An 11,735-nucleotide genomic window follows, 5' to 3' on the forward strand; every position below is an offset into this window, starting at 1 on the left:
ATACCGGGAGGAAACAAGGGAAAATGAACCCAACACTTTCATAGCCTGGAAATAAAAAAACAATTCTCTCTCTCTCTCTCTCTCTCTCTCTCTCTCTCTCTCTCTCTCTCTCTCTCTCTCTCTCTCTCTCTCTCTCTCTCTATATATATATATATATATATATATATATATATATATATATATATATATATATATATATATATATATATATACACACATTAAAATGTATTTTTACTTCTAGTCTGTATTTCATTGGTCATTTGTCCAGATTAATGCAATAGTTGTTAATTATTGGATCAAATAATGGAGTAATGACATATAATGTATATAATGTATATAATATGTTTTAGGTTTCAATGCCTTCTGCAACATAAGCCACTGTAACTTTAGGAATTATAGAAATACTGAAGAAAGAGGAAACTAAATATTATGCCCCTCAAGCATAAATCATGTATCACCTCACTCAGTTAAGATCTTTATTAAGAAGCACAAAGCGAAAATGAAGGGGGAAGAAGGGAAAAGAGAGGAAAAGAAAGAAAAAGGAAAGGAAAGAGAAATTGAGGGGCCCCCTCTGAATTCCAAGTGTTTGTAATGATTTGATATTGACAGTTTTCTGGAAATTGCATAAAATGTCAATTTTGTTTATTTTGTCGTACAGGATAGCCCAGATCCGAAGGTCCCGGTTGGAGTGCCACCTCCTATGGATAATGTGTGACAAAATTAAAACCTAAATAAATAAAATACGAAATACATAAGTATAGAAATAAATAAATACATACATAAAAAATAAAATACATCTAAATATATATATTTCTTGATTTTGTTTTGTATTTATTTGTTTATTTTTGTGGATGCCATGTATGCAACGGCGGGGGCGGAAAAGAAGGGACTGGGATCTTTCCCACCGATAGGGGACTTGGTGTCCAGGCTGGTGCAGGCGAATGTGCTATTAGACAAAGACCCACTTTGTCCTAATAAGCAATGCAGAACCACGGACGCTATGCTGAAGAAGGCTTATTCTGCAGAGAATTCAACAGTCCAGGCCAATAACTCACAGGCCATTCTGATTCTGTACATGGGTTACCTGACAGGACACCCGAGGGAGCGCCAGTCTATGGCAGATGTGGAGGAGATGGAGCTAGTCAATGCCTACATGACTGACTTGCTATGAGAAGGAGCGAAGGCCATGGGGAAGTCCCTCTCAGTCAAGGTAGCAGCCAGACGCCATCTGTGGTTGACGCAGGGTAAGCTCCAGGACAAGGAGAAGTCTATCCTACTTGATCACCCAGGGTCAGACGTTTGGCGAGAATGTGGACCTCTCTATAGAATGATCAGCGAAGGCTAAGGAGACAGCGTCCAAATATATTGATCTCCAACAGGCTAGACGGCAGCCACAGCAGCGCCTATGGGGCTCCCAACCACCCAACAGGCCGTGGCCGAGGCAGAGGAAGCCTCAACCTAGGACACAACAATCCAGTCGCTCGCAGCATGAGCTCTGCTGCAGAAGCCAGCCGCAGGTCAGAGGGAAGAACAGGCTCTCCAGCTGGAAGCCTAAGGGCAAGGGAGACACCCAACAGCCCCCTGTGAAGCCGCAGGATCATTCCTGAAGGGACGTGGCCACCATCGCCAACCCCCCCCCCCCCCCCAACAGACTGGCTGGACTTGACCAATGGCAAGCCTGCACCCAGGACTCCTGGGTGCAAACGACGATGACCCACGGATACGCCCTCCAATTCCACTCTGCACCCCCTGCTTCAGGGGGGTGCTGTCCACTACTGTCGGATGTCCCAAAAGGGCTCAAGCTCTCTCTCAGGAGATCGCTGTGATGTGGGAGAAACGAGCGATACGACTAATGTTTGTCACATGACTAGTGTAGCCTCAACATGTTTCTGAAGAAAAGACCCTTCCGCATGTTGACTGGTTCACACCAATAGACCCCAGGGACGCTTACTTCCACGTCCCATCCTCCCGGTGCACAGGAAATACCTGCGCTTCGCCTTCCAGGACCAGGCATACGAGTTCAAGGTGCTGCCGCACATTCTCTAAGTGCATGGCTGCAGCCTTGGCCCCTCTCAGGACAAAGGGGATAAGGATCCTGAACTACCTGGACAACTGGCTGGTGTGCGCAGACTCCAGGCTTTAGGCGGAGGAACATACAGCAGAGGTCTCGCAGTTCACATAGAGAAAAGCTCCCTCGAACCCGCACAGACAGTGGGCTTCTTGGTAATAAATCTGGACTCTCAAAAAATGCTTGCCTACCTGTCCAGAGACAGAATCGAGTCATTGGAGAAATGCCTGGTGTCATTCAGAAGGGCATCGATTCTCCAGCTGGTCAACTTCCAAAAACTGTTGGGGCTGATGGTGGCCGCCTCAAATATTCTTCCCTTGGGCCTTCTGCACATGCACCCATTGCAACGCAGGGTAAACACCCACAAGCTACACCCAGCAAGACACCTCCCACTGACAGTGACATCAACATGCAGGTAGGCATTGTCCTGGCAATACACCTGCTGGGCATGTTCAATACAGCGGCGGACATTCTCTCCAGGGGAGGTCCAGACAGCTCAGAGTGGAGACTGAATCCTCAGGTGGTGGAGCAGATCTGGAAGAGGCTGGGACGAGCTCAGGTCGACCTCTTCGCTACACAGACAAAGACACACTGTTTTCTGTGGTTCTCCCTGGAGACTGGAGGCGGCCCCTGGGGGTGGATGACTTTGCTAACTCATGGCCGCAGGAACTGCTGTATGCCCCCACTGCCACTTCTTCCACTGACACTGGAGAGGATTCACCAGGAAGGAGCTCAAGTTCTCCTGATCACTCCCCGGTATCCGAGACAATTGTGGTTCACAACGCTGGCACAGATGATCAGCGTGGATCCATGGCAGCTTCCGCTTCAACGGGTCTTGCTGAGCCAAGCAGAGGAATTGCTGTGGCACACCAACCCAGCACAGCTGCAGTTGTGGGTTTGGCCCCTGAAGGGCATAGCCTGATGTCTCTGGGGCTGCCTGTTAATGTCATGGAAATGCTGCAGTCTTTTCACAGATGCCAGGGGCGGGTCTTCCTCCTGCCAGCAGAACCCCTATTGGGCAATTTTGGTACATACTTTCAATGATTGGCAGGTCAGAAGGCTCTTCCAATTAGGTAATGGCTGTCTTTCTTTTTCAGGGAACCAGGGTAATGATAATAACCTATCGTTAGTACTTGTGTCCTCCAAAGAACACGACACATTTGGCTTCACACCCTACCACTCTCGTGTGAAGGCAGTTGGGACTTGAGTGACGCCTAACTGAAAAGAAGGATTAGAAGGATTAGACACTGATTAGACAAAACCTTTTCATTAAATATTTTATAAATGTGTATTTTAAATCGTGTTACCTGTTTGTTAGTGTCTTAGTCCATCCACTTCAATGGAATTAGCATTAGATTACCATATTAGTCTTCCTGTTTTAAGTAAGTTGTTGTTAGAGATAAATTGTATTTAATATAGGTGTAAGAGAAACTGCTGTGGGTAGAAGTAAAATGTATGTAATATAGGTGCAATTTACATTACTGTGTATAGAGGTTTAATGTATGTAATATAGGTGCAGGACAATTGAGTATTCTTACAATGCAGTCTTGATTAGTTTTATGGAACTTTGTATTTTATTTTTGGCAACAAAGAAATGTCATACAAATATGATTTTGTATAAAGAGGAAAATAAGAGAAATCTGACAATGAAAACAAAGAAATGTTGACTGACTTTGTTTTGAGAAAATGCTAAATAAACGAGTTGGGACTTGCGTAACTCCTAACTGAAAAGAAGCCAGCACTGTTGTGTCTAATCCTTTCTCCTGTGTCACAGGATTATCATCTGTTCACGTGGTCCTATTCCTGGGACCTGTAACACTTAGATAATATTCAGTTGTGGGCCGACACCTGGCAGATGAAATTCAACGTGGACAAGTGCAAGGTATTACATGCAAATAACAAAAATGTCCACTATAATTACACTATGGGAGGAATAGAACTAGATGAAGTAACGCATGAGAAAGACCAAGGAGTCTGCGTGGACTCCTCACTTTCTCCATCCAAACAATGTGGGGAAGCAAAAAAAAGGCAAACAGGATACTAGGGTATATTGTCAAACGTGTAGAATTTATAACATGGGCAGTAATGTTCAGACTGTACAATGCACTAGTTAGAGCTCATCTGGATACTGTGGACAGTTCTGGGCTCCACACTTCAAGAAAGATATCGCTGCTCTAGAGGCAGTTCAGAGGAGAGCAACCAGACTTCTTCCAGGTCTGAAGGGAATGTCCTACTGAGAGACTGAGGACCTGAACCTTTTCACCCTGGAACAGAGGAGACTACGTGGGGACTTGATTCAAGTCTTCAAAATCATGAAAGACATCGACCACATCAAACCAGAGAAGCTTTTCCAGATCAGCAGGGACACACGCACCCGGGGACACAAATGGAAATTGGGCTTCAAGGCATTCAAGACAGAAAACAGGAGACACTTCTTCACACAGAGAGGCGTCACAATCTGAACAAACTCCCCAGTGATGTGGCTGAAGAGACCATTTGGGAAAATTCAAAAACAGACTGGATAGGATCCTTGGATCACTTAGTTATTAATGGACACCAAACGAGCACGATGGGGCGAATGGCCTCCTCTCGATTGTAAACTTTCTTATGTTATTATGTTCTTAAATTAATTGCCAATTTTAGAAGCCCACTTGAGCTGCATTCAGATCAGGGCCAAAATTTTGAAAGTGTCCTCTTTGCCAAGGTGTGCACCCTGATGCAGATTACTAAAACTTGGACCATACCCTACCATCCAGCATCTAATGGCCAAGCAGAGATTCAACCACACTCTCTTGCAGATTATCTGATATTATGTTGATTAAAATCAAAGAAATTGATTGAAACAGCCTACTTACAGCAATCTACCACAGTTCACCACATTCCATGACAGGGTTCAAACCAAACCGTATGATGTTAGGAAGAGAAGTACACCAAACCCATGAGATCTTGCTGGGCATTTCTGAAGCAAACTGAACTGAACAGGAGCCTCTAGAGTTTGTAGATAGCTTGGAAAATAGCTTTAAACAGACTTATGAGCTGGCTAGACGACACATTCGTGTTTCCCAGGTACAACAAAATAAAACATATGAGGTCCAGAGAGAATTCATACCAGATCAGTGATTTAGTGTATGTTCTTGACAGTACCAAGAAGAAAGGGCAGAGCCCAAAACTGAAGGCACAGTGGAAGGGATCTTACATGATTACCAAGGGCCTAGGACCTGTACTGTATTGAATCCATGATCGTCACAGTGACAAAGTCCTACACCATGACCGTTTTCTCCCTTATACCAGCAATGTTATTCCTGGATGGATGAAGAGACTGATACATTCCATTTCGTTGATGGAGTCTGAGGGCAACCCCAGTTCCAAAGAAACAGACAGGACTCCATCTGTAGATACCACCACCATCCTCATGGGGGCGTCAAGCTGTGATGCCCAACTGAGTGATTCAGATGAGTCTAGGGAAATTCAAGGATTCACACTTGAGGGAAAAATAGACAGAACACCAGCAACCCACCAATGCTGAGTGTTCTATTTTGTATGCAGATTGAATATGCAAATAAAAGTACTGGATTCATGGGGCAATCCTTGTCATGTCATTTCAATAACCGACACGACAGAATGACACGACAATACAATAATATGGGATAGTTGAGACATTATATTTTCTTCATTTAGATGTCATTTTTCATAATGAAGCTTTCTAGTGCCAAAATACAGAATAATTCATATTTGCCATGAAAAATGTTCGCCATGTTGCGATTTTGTCGTGCCATAATTAAATACAATGCACACATTGTCAAATTAACTTCCTTATAATTAGCCAGGCATCTCATTTTTAACAAAAGAGGAAGTCAAGTCCACTGCTTACACATGAGCAAGATTTAACACCAGAATTATTATTATTACTATTATATATCCAACCATCTACAGCATCCTCCCCCGCTACTATGGTACAGCCCATTTCTGAGCCTTTTATTTCTCACAGACCAAGTTCTCCCATTTCAGCCACTGTTCCGCTTCTTATTGTTTCAGTAGAAGAGAAAACATTGACAAAATAGAAATTCCACACCAGACACTGAATTTTCTATTTTTTCTATTTTACAGAATTTTTTAAAAATATATGAAAGTTTATCAAAAATTCTAATGTTTAAATTTTCGGAGAAAAGCTGAAAATGTAAAATATGACCACCCTTTTTCCAATTTCACAAAATTGAATTACACAGACCCACAATGGCTCGGTTTTACCTCCAATAGGCGAGGACAGTCTCATAAAGGATATGCTTGGGAAAAGTCACAAATACAGATCATTTACACTAATATAGGTATTCTAGTATTAATGATAAATGCATTAGGGAGTGCACTTAAATTAATCCTTGAAATCTCCGTCTACAGCTTTGCCGATGATTGTCAGGGTGGTTGTCTAAACATGTTATTTTACCTTTGGGGCTCACACCTCTTAAAATCTTCTCTGACAAAAAACAAAAAAGATGTGCATGCCTATTCAAGATTTTACTATCAAGCATAATGTGGTTTCTTTTAATGTATTTTCTTGCTTCCCTCCCTTTTAAATTATTATGACTGAATGTGGAATTCTAATTAAATTCAAAAACAGTACCTTAATTAAGAAAAAACAAGTATTTGTGTTGTCTCTGGGAGAATATGGATGCAGGGCTTCCACTCCTACACATAAAGACAGATCTCTCCTCCTCACTTCAGGTCTAATCTTAATCAAAACGAGATTGTGCCAACTTTAATTTCTGTCTGGCAGGTTTGACTAATGCACTATGCACAGTGAGGACACAGTAATTACAACTCACAAATATTCTTATCTGATTTGAGAGCAACATTGCTCATTATGAAACAGCTGTGGTTGTTTGCAGTTTCCTTGTACACACTGATTAAATGCATAAATGGGTCAATCATTTAACAATTTTAGTGAGTGTCTCAGCCAAGGAGTGATGTCAGTGTGTGCACGTTATAGTGAAAGGAGTGCTTTACAGGAATTAAGTTTCACTATGAGATTGTATGACTATTTTATGGCAAAAGACTTGGTTTATAACATTTCAAAGGGCAATTTTCTCCTGGCCCCAATACATAATGTGTACGTGTGGTACCCAATGACATTCCTTTCTCCGTGTTATGTTCAGCTTGCTATCTGATTTGGCACTTGTACTGCTGAATGAAGTTGAATGCTGGATCTTGCAGAGTAGAGATACAGCCTGCATGTGTGGACTCGATCATTCTCCAGCCTGCCCTGACAAGGTGTCATTCCCGATGTACCTCCAACTCAAATACCACACTGTCCTGGCTGACACTGCTTTCCCCAAAAGCAAGAGTCTGCTGTAGGTGTAAAAAAAATTACAATAATAAATAAAACACTTCTAAAATTACACAAATACCTGTAGGTTTGTTGAATGATATTCCAATGTGCTAGATAAACAGATGATAAGAATCATTTAAACTAGGAACCAGGGGGACAGGGAGCTCTGACAATGGGAGATGTTCCACTAAGGAAAGAAAACCAAGGGAAACTGCTAGTAGGAAAGTCCTGAAATGTTTGTACCTCAATGCCAGGAGTATAAGGAACAAGATGTTAGACTTGGAAGCCACAGTGCTGGCGTGTGACTATGGGAGTGACAGAAACATGGCTTACAGAAAATGATGGGGACGAATACAGGTTGGAAGGATACACACAGTTTAGGAGAGACAGGCAAAATCGAAGAGGGGGTGGGGTAGCATTATATGTAAAAAATGACATTGAGGCAGAAGAACTTGTATTAGATCCCAGTAACGGAACAGAATCTTTGTGGGTGAAACTTTCGAACAAGAGATCTGGAGGATTAGCGGTAGGAGTGTGTTACAGGCCACCAAACTCAGATATTCAGAAAGATGCTGCATTGTACAGTGTAATCAGGACTGCATGTAGCAAGGATGTGGCTGTTATAATGGGGGATTTCAATTTCCCAAACTTAGACTGGGAAAGCCCAGTGGAGACTACAGAAGCAGAAATAGAAATGGTTGAGATGGTAAATGACTGCTTTCTAACTCAATTTGTCAGGGAACCAACCAGAGAGAGTGTATGTATTGACTTGATCTTTTCAAATGACCAAGATAGAGTCAGGGGGACAGTAGTTAGAGAACCAATGGCAAATTGTGATCACAATATGGTTAGCTTTGAGGCATTCTTTCAAAAAACAAGGTCCAAGTCTAAAACAATGGTCTACAATTTTAGAAAAGCAAACCTTGAAGGTATGAGACGGCACTTCGAAGAGGTAGACTGGAGCCCATTGGATACAGAGTCAGTTGAAAATGGATGGGTATATTTTAAGAATATACTACTTGAGGCTCAGGAGCAATTTGTACCAAAACTTAGCAAATTGAGGACCAAAAAACACTGGCCAAAATGGTTTAATAGAGGTATGCAAAAAAATATCAAAAAATAAGAAAATGTTGTATAGCGCATACAAAAGGGATGGTGACGAAACAAAATACATAGAATATGTTGAGCTGCAAAGAGATCTTAAGAAAGGGATCAGGAAAGCAAGAGGGAAATAGAAAGAAACAGCTCCTGGAGCTAAAACCAATGCAAAGAGCTTTTTTCAATATTACAACAGCAAGCGGTCAATAAAGGAGGAAGTGAAACAGATAAAGGGCAAAAGTGGAGGTATCTTGGAAAATGAACAAGATGTGGCAAATATTCTAAATGAGTATTTCACAGAGGTTTTTACAAAAGAAAAAACAGATGACATGCCACAGGTTGACAATCAGTCCAGCCAAACCCTGGAGAGAGATCAGGATAAATGAGGAGGAGGTACTAAAGGGACTAGCAGAATTAAAAACAAACAAATCACCTGGGCCAGATGGGATATTTCCAACAGTAGTTAAAGAAATGAGGGAAATTATTTATAGGCCGCTAACTCAATTATTCCAAATGACACTTAGAACAGGGGATGTGCCAACTGACTGGAAGACAGCAAATGTCACACCAATCCACAAGAAAGGGGACAAAACTGAGCCAGGAAATTACAGACCAATCAGTCTCACCTGCATCACCTGTAAAATGTTGGAAAAAATTATTAGACAGAAAATAGAGGAGCATCTTAATGAAAACCATACTCTTGGAGATAGTCAACATGGGTTTAGACGAAGTAGATCATGTCTTACTAATTTATTAGAATTTTTTGAACATGCAACTGCAGCTGTAGATCATGTGAAAGCATATGATATGATATACTTAGATTTCCAAAAAGCTTTTGATAAGGTTCCACACCAAAGACTGATCCTCAAATTGGAAGCTGTAGGCATTCAGGGTAATGTAAGTAGATGGATTATGAACTGGTTGATGTCTAGGAAACAGAGGGTGTCGATTAGAGGAGTCGCTTCTAACTGGAGTGAGGTTGTTAGTGGAGTTCCACAGGGATCAGTACTAGGGCCTGTGCTTTTTCTAATCTATATTAATGATCTGGACTCTGGGATAGTTAGCAAACTTGTCACATTTGCAGATGATACTAAAATAGGTGGCTCAGCAGATACAATCTTGGCAGCACAGGCTATTCAGAGGGACTTAGATAATATTCAGTTGTGGGCCGACACCTGGCAGATGAAATTCAATGTGGACAAGTGCAAGGTAATACATGCAGGTAACACAAATATCCACTATAATTACACTATGGGAGGAATAGAACTAGATTAAGTAACGCATGAGAAAGACCTAGGAGTCTATGTGGACTCCTCACTTTCTCCATCCAAGCAAGTTGAGAAGCAATGAAAAAGGCAAAGAGAGTGTTAGGGTATTTTGTCAAAAGTGTAGAATTGAGAACAAGGGCAGTGATGTTCAGACTGTACAATGCACTAGTTAGAGTTCATCTGGATACTGTGGACAGTTCTGGGCTCCACACTTCAAGAAAGATATTGCTGCTCTAGAGGCAATTCAGAGGAGAGCAACCAGACTTATTCCAGGTCTGAAGGGAAAGTCCTACTCGGAGAGACTGAGGGAACTGAACCTTTTCACCCTGGAACAGAGGAGACTACGTGGGGACTTGATCCAAGTCTTCAAAATCATGAAGGGCATCGACCACATCAAACCAGAGGAGCTTTTCCAGATCAGCAGGGACACACGCACCCGGGGACACAAATGGAAATTGGGCTTCAAGGCATTCAAGACAGAAACCAGGAGACACTTCTTCACACAGAGAGTTGTCACAATCTGGAATAAACTACCCAGCGATGTGGTAGAAGCTGAAAGTTTGGGAACATTTAAAAATAGACTGGATAGGATCCTTGAATCACTTAGTTATTAATGGACACCAAACGAGCACGATGGGTTGAATGGCCTCCTCTCGTTTGTAAACTTTCTTATGTTCTTATAAAATAACATAAAATCAAAAAGCAATCCAAGTGTGCAAACTTCCCGCAAAACCATCCATAAAATATCTGGTGTTAAGAAGTCTTAATGCAATGTCTGATATGCTTAAAATCTAGAATGCAACCAGAAGTGCTGAAGCAAGGGTTTCAGAAGCACAAACACATTGCAATAAAAACACAGGACAATTCACTGCAATCCGATTGAATTCATTTTATGTAATGCAAACAACGTAACTGCTCACATATAGAGCTACCAATTGAATTGATCAGAAGACAGCTATAAGAAATGATACAGCATTTCATGTAAATCAAGAATCACACTCTGCTGTCGGTCTTTCAGTTGGGTGTGGCGGTCTCAGACAGTGGTCCTTGAAAATCAGGTTGACTTGGCTCCTGACGAAAATATGCCCCGAAGCAGAGGAAGGTGGCTGCTTATATGCATTTCACTGTTTATGTTTAAACAGGGAGAATAAAGATCATTGTATGTGTCCATCTATGTCTCACTATTAAAAACTGCAATTTAAAAAAGGTTATTGTTATTTATGATGACATTAAACCTACGCAAACAATGGCATCCAGGGCAAACCCCTTCTTTGGTTATACATGCTTCGTAGCAGCAGCTTTCCCATTAATTGATTTGGAGAATGGACAAGACCATGCATGAATGTCATGCAGATTATTTCTCTCCAGGGAAAACGGAAGAAGACCAAACAAAAGCAGTGATTCCCAAACTGTAGGATTTGAATCAAAACTAGAATGCTAACGGTCCTGGAAATTTATTTTAACGCATATTGTAAACTGTAGAAAGAGTGGACACTACTAAATACATATAAATACACTAAAACAAACTTTTGCAGGCTAGCTGGTAAGTTTTCTTACATTATGCAATTGATAAAAGCTAGAAGCTAAAAACAGCATAAGATAACCCGTCCAAATATAACGTATGATTGAAGCAACCGAAAGAGAAACCGTTGAGATCGATTTCATCGCCCCTTTGCACTTTGTGATCTATACTAAAGCATGGGATGCGCAGGGACGATGTATTCAGAGGGTGTGCTACAACAGGACATTTCGGGACTTGAGGGAAGCAGGGAATCTTAAACTGAAGCAGATTCCAGCAAGAACTGAGTCATGAGCGGAGGAATAGCTCGCTTTGTTGTAGCGCAGATGTGCAGAATCGCACCGATCCTATTGGTGGAGCCGCGCAGAGCTGCGGAACTGCGCTCTGTAGGACAAGAGCAAACCAGCGGCACCGAGCTGAGCAGGGACTCATCTGATGTTTCAGGCATGGGCGGAACAA

The sequence above is a fragment of the Amia ocellicauda genome, chromosome 18 (assembly GCF_036373705.1).
Source record: "Amia ocellicauda isolate fAmiCal2 chromosome 18, fAmiCal2.hap1, whole genome shotgun sequence".
Lineage (NCBI taxonomy): Eukaryota > Metazoa > Chordata > Actinopteri > Amiiformes > Amiidae > Amia > Amia ocellicauda.